At 36.3% G+C, this 14,832-nt stretch overlaps 1 long non-coding RNA gene across 2 annotated transcripts; it reads left to right on the top strand.

Annotated features, from left to right (window-relative positions):
• Window positions 1–456: 456 nt before the first annotated feature.
• Window positions 457–5,628, top strand: LOC129347345 (uncharacterized). 2 transcript variants are annotated; one of them, XR_008599403.1, is made up of 4 exons: window positions 457–581; window positions 1,471–1,571; window positions 2,284–4,452; window positions 4,554–5,628. It is a non-coding gene; the product is annotated as an uncharacterized LOC129347345 (long non-coding RNA). The 2 variants fall into 2 exon arrangements; XR_008599402.1 differs by lacking the exon at window positions 4,554–5,628 and having other exon boundaries at window positions 2,284–4,512.
• The last annotated feature ends 9,204 nt before the right edge of the window (window positions 5,629–14,832 follow it).

A 14,832-nucleotide genomic window follows, 5' to 3' on the forward strand; every position in this document is an offset into this window, starting at 1 on the left:
CAGTGGCTGTTGTTTCTGATATTTACTGATCAGATCGCAGCTGATTGTCCTCAGAGTCACCATGATTACATTTACAGAACGAGCTGATCTGGAAGACTGAATAATTCAAAAAAATAGACCAAATGACAAAAAAGAAAGAATCAGTTGTCCCGTGAATCCGTGTATATTTTGGCAATTGGATTTTCCGTTCTCAAATGAGTGGTTATTTGAATACAAAAAATAAAATTGAAATACAGGGCGTTTTCCTTTTCATGATCAAAAAGGGATACACGAAATTTTAAAAATGCTTTGATTTTCATTTTATATTTAGAATAACAAAAAAATAAAATCAATAAGAGACAGAAACGAAAAAGAGTCCGTTTTTTTAATTTTCCGAGACCGGAAGTGGTCATCAGCACGGTGTGTAGCCAAACGACAACAAGATTCTCAGAGGGCGGAGCCACAGAGCAGTGATTGGGTCAGACCATAGACAGATACAGAAGACAGCTCGCTAGCGGATCTAGTCTGCTATGTATATCTATGGTCGGCACGTCTGGTAACGTCTCTGGCTGCTGTTGACCTTATTTTTGGAGTAAAACACGGTAAGAAGATAAATACTTCTAACCAGTAGCGTTGTTTTGTTGTACGTTAAGTCAGCGACTTGTGAAGAGTTGTGTTTTGCCGTGTTTGAGCAGTTGGTCCGGACGCGTTAGCTAGCTAAGCGGCTAAGTTAGCTAGCGGGCTAATTAGCACAGGTGGCTAACTTACCGCTGAACACCTGTGTTAGTTGCTGCAGCAGCTGTACGTCATTATTAGAATGAACTTCTCAACCTGTGTATCTCTGCTGTGTATTTTAGCTTTTAAAAACGTTATTTTACTTTAAGGTTAACTGAAACCCGTTCAGCAACACTGAAGTTTAACTTTCAGCTGGTTTGAATAAAACTGCGCTTAACATTGCGCAACATTACCTCTCTGAATCTCCATAATTTCATTAAATTCCTTCACTCTTCCACTGCTCAAGTTTAATCCAGTATATAAAGTGACATTAATAGTGGATAAACTAACAACCAGCCATTGTATTTATTTATTATTGCATGTATTTGTAGTTAAAAATGAGATGAAACATCCTACTTTTGGATCTAGATGTCCTTGTGAAGCACTTGTGAATCGCCTTGTTGTTGAAATGTGCTATATAAATAAACTAACTTTAACTTTAGAACTGCACAAGCCGTTCATTTTCAGTATAATTTGCGATACCTGTTATCTCTGACTGAGGCTTTAGTTTTTGTTGAGCTGATTTACACGTAGAAACTTTGTTCAGGAAAATTTCTCAGTAGCTCAGAGGACAGGCTGCTTTTTACACAACCTTGTCTGTCAATGCTTTCAGCAGAATTTAGGAACACAACACTTCCTAAACAGATATTTTGAGACTGTGAGGTTGAACGTTTGAGAGTATATCAGTGTGTTTGTTTGTGGTCTTTCTGTTTCTAGGTGGAAGCTGAATTAGTGAGGATGACTCCTGCTCCTGTCATCTCTAAGCTCCTCACACATCTTTACCTGCACATGAGGAAAATCACTCCTGTAGAATGCAGGTATGTTTGTCATTATTATAAAAAGATGTTGCCTGGTGACCTGTCAGAAACCCATTATACAGAGTCAGCCAAAATAATGTTTACACACATCAGGAAAAGAAAAACTTGCATAAATATTTCAATACCAAATTTATTCAGACATCACGAGATTAATAAAAGTTATCTTTGGCCTCTACAATTACAAGAGGTGCTCAAAGTGGTGGCCACTGGCTTCCAGACATTTCTGTTGTGTTGTAGACATCACTTGTTGATGCTCCATTCATGAGGGTAGCGCCATCTGTTGGGAAAACATCGTACAACAGGACACAGAGTTATCCTGATTTGATCAAACTTAGAAAGAGGAATCTATATGTATAGAAGTACTTATACAAATGAAATATTTATAAAAGTTTTTATTTTCCTGATGTGTGTATACATTATTTTGGCTGACTCTGTGAACTTAATGAGAACAAAACTGTCATTTGTTTGTTGCTCTGAAAGCTTGTTTAGTGAAAACCAGCTGGTGTTCTGCTTTGAAACAAACTGCTGTTGAGGTCTGTGTTTTTAGGTTTAACCCCACAGTTCCTGAATGAATTGATAGTTTGTTTTGTAACCGATAGTTACTGATGTCAATTTTTAATAAAGTTCATGCTAATTTTATAAAATGATGAAAGTGAATAAATTGTATTTCTGTGATCTGTGTTTGATTTCTGTCTTTTCTCCTGTCATCCAGATGTTCAGAGGGAGATGATGCCACATCTGGTCCAGCTGATGGAAGGTCTTGAAGTTCTCTGACTGGCCTGGACTGAAGATGGTCCTCTCACTGGATTTAAGGTTCAGATGCTCAGTAACAAACTCCACCAATGTGCCAACAGGGAAGCTTTAGGTTTATTAAATGTTGCTATGAAGGTTTCGCTGTTTTTCTTTGTGAATGCAATGTGCTCCAACTGAAACTTGAATTAGAACTTAGAAGTAAATCCTTCCATCTGAAAGGATTTAGTTGCATTAATAACCTCATAACATTCCAATTTTTCTTCCAGTCTTGGTTGGAAATAGAATCTCTGTATTGATTCAGGTAAAAACTGAACTTCATAGCATGTTGAAGCAAAACAACCAGAGGAAAACTGTGATGGTGTTGGATTGTCAGACCATAATGTTGCAGCTCAAAGCAGCTTTTCTAGCTCAGTTCATTCTGACATTCAGCTATGAATCAACACAGCAGATGGTGATCCATGCTGTGGAAATCTCACATCTCCTGATTTAATGGAGCTGCTTTGCACTTTTTACACGGTTTACTCACCAACACTTTATTTAATAAAAGTCCCATCTAGTTTTTATGAGGAATGTGAGGTTTTAATTTCTCTGTGAATAACTGCAGTCTAATGCAACAGCTGGAGTTGTAACATCTGTCCTGATATTGATCATGAAGTATTGATCAGAATACTTATGGTCAGCAGTCATCCCTGAAGTTTTACATTAAAAGCTTTACTTGTGTTGTGAACTTTGGTAAGAAGCAGAAACTTCAGCGTTGCCATGGATACATGAGTGTTAAATTCTGTCCATGTTTCCATTTTGGGAAATTCAGTCCAGCAGATGAGTTTGTTTTTACTTCCAGCTACCATTCAGTCTGAGATATTAAGAATAAATAAATGGGCATAATGTGGAAATGAACAGATTTTATTTTTATTTATTCCTACAGGTGATGCAGTTAAAGTTCCAGAATGTGGAGGAATTTAGTCTCACGATGACAGACAATAAATATTATCTGAAAGTCGGGTTATTGTTTATCAGTACAATACAAAAAGATTCATGTTAGAAATATTCCAGTTAAGACTCTAGAATATCATGATTTATGTAACTTTACCTCAGTAATATCAATGTTCAGGTTAAGATTGTGCAGTGATATTTATTATGTAAGTTTAGCTGATTAAAGTTTATGACTCTGCACTACAATGTTATTTATTTAAATTTACATCATTATTATATTTAGGGTCAGACCCTACAGTATTGAGATTAAGAGATCAAATATTCTATAAAATGTAAATACACTGAACTCATTTGGATATATTTAAGTGAGACTCTACAATATTATTTGACACAAATCTGTAAATCAAAATTTTAATCATTTTTACGCCAAACATTTACTGGACTGATTTAAATATTAAAATCACTCTTTTCTAATCCTCTGCTGTACGTTCAAACCTGAGGCCTTAAATAGAAACACACAAGTATCTGTTTGAAGGAACTTCTGCAGAGTCCTGGTTCCAGAACATGATGATAGAATTATAGACAAACTTTAACAAAAGCTGCCTGAGAGTTTACAGGTTTTTATGTTAGATTTCCTCAGTAATTTAATGACAGTTATCAGCAAAAATCAAGTGTTCATTTGATGAACTTCATTTCCTAAAACATCCAGAATTGGAGCTCATATCTTTGACAGCTGTAAAGTTTCTGCTCCTTCAAAGTTCACAACACAATGAATTAATTCCTAAAACACTCTCAATGCTGGAGAGTGTTTGATGCTGAAGCAGTGACCAGTTTTTCTGTTTCTTCTCTGGAGATGCACAATGAGGGACGTCTGCAGAGACTGAGAAAGAGTCTCACCACATCCTGACATGAGGAAAAAGACTTTATTGAAGACTACAATGAGAAAAACTATCAGACAGCAGACGGCTGCATTCAAGGTGAGCTCTGAACATTTGATCTGGAACAGGAATTCAATCACGGCAGCATGAGCTTCATTTCAGTCTGTAGCTGCTGAATTCATGGATGAATCATCTGGCACTAGAGAAGACCATCAAACATCCACGTCAGCTGATGGAGGTCCAAGAGTCTCACCCAACAAACAACCTACAGAGTGAAGACCTCAAATCTGATTGGACGGCCTCCTATTCAGCCACATGTGTGAACAAATGCCTCTAAGTTGATTCATTTTCTAAAATAAATCTAGTTTGAGTCCTAATCTATGCCTGTGTGTTTGCTTCTTTACACCGCTGTTAACAGTTTAGGCTGTTAGATTGTTCCAGATAAGACAAGTACAAGATTCTTCAGAGCCGTTCTACCACGAGCCTGACAGGAAGAACTCCAACAGCTACTGAATGTTCCTGTGGTTCCCTCAAGGCTACAGGAGGAGCCCTACGAGGACGAGCCGGTCCACCTGATGGTGGCCAGTCGCTGCTGTTCAAAGCCAACACCGACTACGTGGACTTCTACTGGACCACACGGAGGCCTTCAAACCGGACCAACAAGTTCAGCGACTCCCCGACTCGTGGGTCTGAGGACGTCGCCGAGCCTCGGCCCAGCCGGCCTCCTGTCTGTGGATGTTTGAGTGCTGAGAGGTTTATGGATCCATGTGAATGTTCTGTGTTGAAACAGCAGCTTTGGACTCAGTAACGCCGGGAAAAACCAAGAGCTCCTTTATTTGTGACTTCCACTAAAAAAACTGATGAAAATAAGTTTGCCAGGGTTCTGACTGATAACAGATTATTAAATAATGAAAATAATTGTTTAAAGATTCCTTTAAACGATCCTTTTAGGTCTACATTTCCTTTACACTGACTTCTTGGTATATGTACAAGTATTTTGGGTGGAATATACCATTAAGCCCAATGTTCAAGGGTTCTTCTGGGAATATACCATTAAATGAAACCTTTTAGGTAAATGTTCCAGGATGTTGGGTAGAATATACCATCAGATCAACCTTTTAGGTCTACATTGGAAGATTTTAGAGTAGAATATTACTCCAAACCATCCTTTAGGTCTACATTTAAGGTGGAATACTCCTTTACACCAAGATTTTTTTGGTCTACATTGAAGGATTTCAGGTGGAATATTCCTTTGAACTTTTTAAATTTATGTTCAAAGATGTTGGATGGAATATACCATCAGACCAACCTCCAAGGTCTACAGTAGTGAATTTTAGGTGGAATATACCATTAAACTCACCTTTTAGGTCGACATTGGAGGATTTTAGGATGGTATATTCTTCCAAACCAACTTCTCAGGTCTACATTTCAGGTGGAATATTCCTCCATACTAACTTTTTTGGTCTACATTGAAGGATTTTTTCTAAACCACCCTTTCGGGTCTATATTTGAGGTTGTAGGTGGAATACTTCCTGAAACCAACCTTTTAGGTCAACATTCAAAGATTTAAGGTGGAATATTCCTTTAAACCAACCTAAATTTCATGTTTTGATCATTATCAAGTGAGAAACCTCAATCCAGACTCCTCATAATGACATTTGAGATTTATGCTGCTGTTATTTGTTTAGTCCAGACTAAATGACAGAAATCCACAACTGTAATTTTATTTCAGGACTCGGTTATTAAATGTCAAAACAATCCATGTGACTCTAAAAACTCAACAACTTGACAAACTCTAAGATTAAACTCTCCACAAGGATACAAAACAAGTTGAACTTCTACATGAGAGCTTTAATTATTCTTCATCTACTTCCTGAAAAGTTTGGTCAATAAAAAAGACAAAAACTAATATTTTCAGCTGAAGTAAAGACAGACTTTGTGATTTTTCTGCTCACATGTTGTGTTGTTTTAAACTTACTCTTTCAAATAAATAGCCGCCTAGCCTGGAAACCAGCGTTTGTCCTGTTTTTGTGTTGCTCCTCGGCGACCCTAGACAGCCGGGTCAGAATGTTTTTTGAGCAACACACCATACTATGACGTTTTTACAATGATGGTTCTACTATGGAACCAGTTTGACATGTTCAGGCGTCCTTTGTGTAAAAACTCAGAGATTTCAGGTATCAGAAGGTGGTTTTCAACTTTCTTTATTAACTTTCTGCTTCAACTTTAAACTAAATTTCCTTGACTAACCCAGCCCTCTGGACTTCCAGGAAGCTGTGTTCCTATTGGCTGTCCAGGTGGCTGCTTGGTGTTATCAGGAACACCTGAGCAGCTCAGTGTCTTCCTGCTTTATTTAGCTGCAGACAAACATTTCCTCTGCTTCTCTTCACCACTAACCGGGTTTGGTTCCGTTGCTTTAGTTTGTTTTTTAGGCGTTGGCTTGCAGCTTCCAGCAGTAAAATCGTTTTTAATGTGTTTCTTGGTGTGTTTTAGGGCTTTGTACTGGATAGTTGTCTTGGTAAAGGTGGTTCTTTAGCCACAGTTAGCACATGGTGCTAATGTGTGCAGTGATTAGTGGATTTGGTGCAGCTGAGTTGTGTCTTTATCTTGGCTGTAGTGAGTCTTCAGAGGTTTTTGGTCAGACACATTCTGTATTCTTGTTTGTGAACCAGCGTTGGTTGTCCAGAAGGTAAGAGTTTCTGTCCTGATTCTCTGTTCTCAGAGGTTCTCTGGTAGGCTGCAGGAGACTTTAGCGTTTGGGTTGTGCTAGTTTGGTTTTTGTATGGTTTCATTTGGACGACTATCTTGAGGCCCCTCCATGTGGTTTAGTGAGGTTTTCTGGAGCAGTTCTACAAAGCAACCTGCAGCAGAAGAGACTTTGAGTGTTTTTCGGAAGTTCTGGAGACCAGACTTTAGAGCAGCAGAAACATTTGTCAGCAGTTTGAGCAGGAGAAGGTGAGCTTCAGAGTAGAAATGAGGCAGAAACCTTCTTGACTCGTGTGGTGAGGTCCTGTACCAAGAGTTTGAGCAGGTTGTGAAGAGTCTGTAGTTCTTTGGTCTGAAAGCACAAGAAGAGTCGACTCATTAAAGCAGAAAACAGGAGATATTGTTGGTTCTTCTGTTGCTCTGCAGTTTCCTTAGACTGAATATCAAGTTTCTATTTTAAATGATTTCCCATGTGAGCCCAAGAAGACTTCAATAAACTCCCTCCATCCCCTGGACACAACATATTTTATTGCCATGTTAAGTCTTTTTTTTTTTTTTTTTTTTTTTTTTTTAATAAATGTTTTTGAGTTTTAATCATAGTTTTAGCATAGTTTTTTCTCTTTGCTTGTTTAGTTTTGTTGTTTGTGAGAAAGGTGCTAAACAAATAAAGTTGAATTGATAAACTGAATAATTGACTAATGATTGTGACAACAGAAGTATTTTCATTGTGATTTAAGGGTTTGTTTCATTTTTAAGGTTGGGGTTAAAATCTTGACAGGAAAAAAAGATTAAAGAAATAAACTAAATTAAAAAAGCAATTAAATCAAAGGAAAAAACATTTAATACAATAAAACATTTAAAAAGAAAATTAAACATTAAATATAATTAAATTATATTAAACAGACAAAATATTTAATTAGATAATTAAACAGAAGATACAAAACATGTAATTATGACAAAAGTTTTCTTAAACAAAAATATTAAACATTAAATATGAAATACTTTAGATAATGAAACATTTAAAACATACAATTAAACAAGAAGAATATTAAACATTTAAAAAATACAAAACATTTCATTAGACTATTAAACCTTTAAAAAGACAGTTAATTAAAAAATTTAATGTTTAATTAGAAACAAATCTTAAAGACAATAAAAATTTAAATAGGAATTAAACAGAAAATAAAATTAAGCATTTAAAAAGAAAATTAAACATTAAAAGGTGGTAAAACATTTAAAAAGAAAAACCTTAAAGATTTAATCAAAAAAATTAAACACTGGGAAAGAAAAGGAAATTTTTCAAACAAGCTGATAAAACATTTGAAAAAAACAAACATTAAAAAGACAAAACATTTGGAAATCATATCAGACATTAGAAAAGAATAAAAGGTGAGAAAACAGCAAAACTAAACATTCAAGAAGAATCAAACTAAGGACAAAACATTTGAAAAGACACCAGTTAGACTTTAGAAGATCAAATTAAACAGAAGAGACAATAAAACAATCAAAAAGAGCAAAAAGAGATAAAGGTCTTGATGCGTTTTCTAGTCTGAAATGAAAACATCAAGTTGTTTCTTCAAACATTTCCTCTTTCTATGTTCTTGGTTTGATTGTGGACAGATTTACTAAGAACTCATTTCAGAAAACTGCTTTCCAGATAAAGTCTACTAGTAGTTGAAGGCATCGATCAAACTAATGTTACCTTCTGATCTCCACAAACTTTACTGTTCAGTGAAGAGAATCAAAGTTTGTTGAGGATTTCTAAAAAACCCACAGGTGAAGGTCTGAAAATAACTCAGATGGATGATCTAAATGTGAAATCAAGACTAATCATCAGAAGTTTTAAGGCTTCTGTTAACCAGACAGTTCAAACTAACAGAGAAGTACTGAGAAAGTTTTAAAACTTCAGTCCTCAGACTGTCTAAAGGTTCAAACTAACAGAGAAGTACTGAGAAACCTTTAAAACTTCAGTCCTCAGACTGTCTAAAGGTTCAAACTAACAGAGAAGTACTGAGAAACCTTTAAAACTTCAGTCCTCAGACTGTCTGAAGGTTCAAACTAACAGAGAACTACTCAAGAGCTTAGAAGATATCAGTCCTTGGACTGTCTGAAAGTTAAATCTAACAGAGAACTACTGTGGGACTTCGAAAATTTCAGCCCTCAGACTGTGTGAAAGCTCAGGTCCTGAGGACTCGGGAGGTGTGGAGGCTTTGGAAAGTCTTGGAACTGAGGGTTCCACCCTCCAGCACAAAGGCAAAAGTCCAGCCTCCTGAGAAAAACGGTCGAGTCGAGACTCGAGTTAAAAAAAAAACTCGAAAACGAAAAAAAATAGATGATAAATGCGCAAAAAAAAGAAGAATTTGTATCTGAGCGAATAGCTCAGGGGGATAAGAGGAGAGACTACAGAGCGGAGGGTCGCAGGTTCAAGACCCACCAGCGGCAGTTTTCTTTCTTTGTCTTTGTCAGGATATTGAGAAAATTTAAGAAGTGTCTGGTCTTGAACCAGCGACCTGCAGCTCCATAGGCAAATCCTTAACTCACTGAGCTACAGATCAGATAAAAAGAAATAAATTCGTCCTCCCTTTGGCATTGTAGTTTCTGTGTGACCACATGGGTGGAGCCAAGGCGGAGTCTGGGTGGAGTCAGGGCGGAGAGTAGGGGGGGAGGTGGGTGGGGGAGGAGCGGGGGAGGCCACCACCCACCTCCCCGCCTACTCTCCGCCCTGACTCCCCCCACAGCCCACCACACCTTCCCCCGCCCGACGAGTTTTTCGAGTCTCCACGAGTTCTTCGAGTCTCCACTGGTTTTCCCGAGTTTCTGGAGTTTCCACCAGGTCGAAGGCAGAACAAGCTGTCATGAGGAGGTGTTGAAGTCGGCCAGGATGGACTGACTTTTTACAGCGACTAGAAGGAAGACCACTAGAAGAGCAGGTCTTTAACCACCATCCATAAAATCCATGGAGTCGCTCCAGAGAAATGAAGGGAGGTCAACTTTTATCAACCTCCATCCAGATGTTCAACTTGATATCTTTACTTTGATATTTTTAGCACCACAAACCTTTAGTATCACACTTTATTATCATTTATTCGGACTTTAATGGAATCCATAAGCAGATTTAGTTTTTGTTGAGAAACTTTATTCTTGTCGTCGTGGGACTGCAGTATTTAAAACTGTTCCTTCTATTTTACCTCATGTTTATTAGTTTTAGTGGAGAAAATTATTTTGATTGTCCATTAATCTCTTAAAAACCAAATTATAAATTGGATTAGTCAAGAGGTTTAATTTTCTTACTATAAAAATAAAGCGTCTTGAGACAATTTGACCTGTAATTGGCAAAATATAAATAAAATTGAATTAAAATTTTATGTATCTTGTAATGTTGGAGTAATTCAGCCATATATGTTGGAAAACACATTTTCTTTGTCCATTAATCTGTTGATTGTTTTCTCCAATAATTCATTTCTTGTTTTGGTTTATAAAATGTCAAACCCAAATATATTCAGTTTACTGTCATAAAAACCAAAAAGATTTACATTCATGATGCAGGAATCAGGCAGTTTTTCACTTTTTATCTGAGTTTAGTCAGAAAGATAGTTGATAATGTGTGAATTGTTGCAGCTTGTGAGCCGTAAAAGGTTTTAATCTTTGGGGCCGAGTGTCAAAAAACATTTAGAAACCAACATCAACAAAACACTCAACAAAGATTTGAACATCATTAAAGGGAAATCCAACTTTTGCATGACAATGTCGAATTAAAGGACATTTATTTCCAACGTAAATGTGTGATATTCATCCTCTGGAGCTTTCTCTTCACATCGTCTTCCACCTGGACTGGTTTGGTCTGGAGCATGTGCAACAAACATTTGAAAAACTGCACTTTAACATCAATGAATGACACTGAAGTTTAATCTCTACATAAATGAGACTGAGTCTGGATGTGCTGCTCTGTCATTAACTCCTAAGTTTAGAGAAAGAACAAAAGAGGACAGTTCAGATAAGACTTGAGAATGAGCTTATTCTGAACAAACATCTCAGACTTTCTGAGCTTCAGCACCTCTAGCAATATATTTTAACAACAAGCAACTCAAGAGATCCAGAAGTTGGAGAGAGTTAGCTTTAGCTGAGCCAAAGAACATGTGGGACGCTAACCTAGCAAACATTTCAGACTTTTCTCTGTGAATTCTGAGAAATAATTTACTATTTAATGACAGAGCTACACATCTTAACTCAGTCTCACTAAAACAGCATCTAATTCAGTGTCATCCATCCATATTAAAGTGCAGTTACCCAAAATGTTTGTTCCATGAGCTCCAACAAAACCTGTCCAGGTAGAAGGTCACTTTGACAAACAGGAAGTGGAAGATTCCAAGCAGATTTATAGAAGGGGGAACCGGACTGTACTAAGTGTGGTCGAGTATAGAGGGGTGTTTTGTGGGTTTTTAAGGCTGATAATGATTATTAGTGAGACATTTGGAGTAGATATTCATTTGCAGTAAATAAAAGTATTTAAAATCTTGGAGTTAAACTTAGAAGAACACAAACTCTAACAGAAAACTTTGTTGATACGTTTTTGTTTTGTTTACAGGTGTTAAGTTAAAGGAGTTTTATTCGTGACGTATAACCAATCAAATCACTCCAGAAGACAGAGCGATCACAGGTAGATAAAGGTTCAGAGCCAAAGTAGCGCCATTTTTAAATTGATTTATTACCGTAAATCAGTAAAAAATAAAATACTGATAATCAGTAAATCAGTCAACCCACAATTACTACAATTCTACAATGTATGTCTCTTTCCTTTGACTTGTTATTTGTACAATATACGATGTATATGATGGCGTTTTTTCACAGCAAAGGCTATACTATGATGTTTTCTAAGAGACATACGATGCTACTGTTTATTCTGGCCCTGCACTCCTCCTCTGTTTTTTTCTGGATTGTACTCAGCTGCATGCCTTCGTCCATCCAGCCTCCGTTGACTCGTCCCGCCTGCCGTCTCTGGAGCTGAAGCTGGATTGGAACAGACCAAAGTACAGTCCAATCACGATGCCAGCTGCCTCTCAAAAGGCTCCTTCATCTGGCAGGTGGCGGCACTTCTTCTGAGGGGAAGCTGAGCTGGCCCGGCAGAACTTTGGAGATGTGTTCCAGTGGTTGGTGGATGTGTAGGGAGATAGAGAGGGACTGTTGAATTATTCAGAAAGGAAAACAGGGAACCCATTGGCAGTTTTAGTTTAGGGTGCTACTGCGGTGTGTTTTGGGGTTTTTAAGAGGTGAACAGGAAGAGTTTTTTTTTCCTATTGATTATCTTTTACTTTGTTCCTGGTTGGAATGTTCATCAATGTCAACATGAAGTTCACTGAAACTTTGCCCCCACTAGCTTAGCCTTGTCGTAGCACGCAGCAAAGGGGCGTGTCCTATCTACTCACATTAAACTATGACGTTTTTGTCACATTTTGGAAGACATTAAACTATGACGTGTTTTTCCATATTTTGGACGATGTACTAAACTATGACATTTTTTGTGACATTTTGGATGACAATTTTGTGACATTTTGGACGACATGCTAAACTATGACGTTTTAGTGATATTTTGGATGACATACTAAACTATGACGTTTTTGTCACATTTTGGACGATATACTAAACTATGATGTTTTTGTCATATTTTGGGCGACATACTAAACTATGACATTTTTGTCCTATTTTGGACAACATACGAAACTATGACATTTTTGTCCACATTTTGGACGACATACTAAACTATGATGTTTTTGTCACATTCTGGACGACATTCTAAACTATGACGTTTTGATCATATCTTGGATGACATACTAAAGTATGACATTTTTGTCACATTTTGGACGACATACTGTCGAAAAAAAAATGAGATTTTTGAACATGCTGTAAAAACGTGCCATATGATGAAATAATGTAAAGTAGGCTGTGAAAAACACTACAGAAAGGTTAACTTTGAAAAAAAAATCATCATGAATTTTGGCGCAAAAAAACGCCATAGTATACTGTGTCGAAAAATGTCATTTTTCAACATGTTCTAAAAACGTGACATATGATGAAATAATGCAAAGCAGACCGTGAAAAACACTATGGTAAAGTTTTCTTTGAAAAAATATCATGAATTTTGGCACAAAAAAACGCCATAGTATACTGTCGAAAAAAGGCCTTTTTTCAACATGTTGTGAAAACATGCCATATGATGAAATAATGTAAAGGAGGCCATGAAAAACACTCCAGAAAAGTTTTCTTTGGAAAAAAAAAAAAACATCGTGAATTTTGGCGCAAAAAAAAACGCCATAGTATACTATGTCGAAAAAAAATGCAATTTTTCAACATGTTCTAAAAACGTGACATATGATGAAATAATGCAAAGCAGGCCGTGAAAAACACTATGGTAAGGTTTTCTTTGAAAAAATATCATGAATTTTGGTGCAAAAAAACGCCATACTATACTGTGTCGAAAAAAGGCCTTTTTTCAACACGTTGTGAAAACATGCCATATGATGAAATAATGTAAAGGAGGCCATGAAAAACATTCCAGAAAAGTTTTCTTTGAAAAAAAAACCCATCATGAATTTTGGCGCAAAAAAACGCCATAGTATACTATGTCGAAAAAAAATGCGATTTTTCAACATGTTGTAAAAACGTGCCATATGATGAAATAATGTAAAGGAGGCCGTAAAAACCACTACAGAAAGGTTAACTTTGAAAAAAAAATCATCATGAATTTTGGCGCAAAAAAACGTCATAATATACTGTCGAAAAATGTCATTTTTCAACATGTTGTGAAAACATGCCATATGATGAAATAATGTAAAGGAGGCCATGAAAAACACTCCAAAAAAGTTTTCTTTGAAAAAAAAAAACCATCATGAATTTTGGCGCAAAAAAACGCCATAGTATACTATGTTGGAAAAAAATGCGATTTTTCAACATGTAAAAACGTGCCATATGATGAAATAATGTAAAGGAGGCCATGAAAAACACTCCAGAAAAGTTTTCGTTGAAAAAAGAATCACCATGAATTTTGGCGCAAAAAAAAAAAAACGCCATAGTATACTATGTCGAAAAAAAAATGCGATTTTTCAACATGTAAAAACGTGCCATATGATGAAATAATGCAAAGCAGGCCGTGAAAAACACTATGGTAAGGTTTTCTTTGAAACAATATGAATTTTGGCGCAAAAAAAACGCCATTGTATACTGTGTCAAAAAAAGGCCTTTTTTCAACATGTTGTGAAAACATGCCATATGATGAAATAATGTAAAGCAGGCTGTGAAAAGCACTCCAGAAAGGTTTTCTTTGAAAAAAAAATCACCATGAATTTTGGCGCAAAAAAAACGCCACAGTATACTATGTCGAAATATGTCATTTTTCAACATGTAAAAACGTGCCATATGATGAAATAATGCAAAGCAGGCCGTGAAAAACACTATGGTAAGTTTTTCTTTAAAAAATAATCATCATGAATTTTGGTGCAAAAAACGCCATAGTATACTATGTCGAAAAAAAATTCGATTTTTCAACATGTTGTAAAAGCGTGCCATATGATGAAATATTGTAAAGGAGGCCGCGAAAAACACTACGGTAAGGTTTTCTTTGAAAAAAAAAATCATCATGAATTTTGGCGCAAAAAAACGCCATAGTATACTATTTCGAAAAAAAATGCGATTTTTCAACATGTTGTAAAAACGTGCCATATGATGAAATAATGTAAAGGAGGCCGTGAAAAACACTACGGTAAGGTTTTCTTTGAAAAAAAAATGAATCTTGGCGCAAAAAAACGCCATAGTATACTGTCGAAAAAAAATGCAATTTTTCAACATGTTCTAAAAACGTGCCATATGATAAAATAATGTAAAGCAGGCCATGAAAAAAACTCCAGAAAGGTTTTCTTTGAAAAAAAAAATAATCATGAATTTTGGCGCAAAAAAAGCCATAGTATACTATGTCGACAAAAAAATGCGATTTTTCAACA

The sequence above is a fragment of the Amphiprion ocellaris genome, chromosome 18 (genome assembly GCF_022539595.1).
Source record: "Amphiprion ocellaris isolate individual 3 ecotype Okinawa chromosome 18, ASM2253959v1, whole genome shotgun sequence".
Classification (NCBI taxonomy): Eukaryota; Metazoa; Chordata; class Actinopteri; family Pomacentridae; genus Amphiprion; species Amphiprion ocellaris.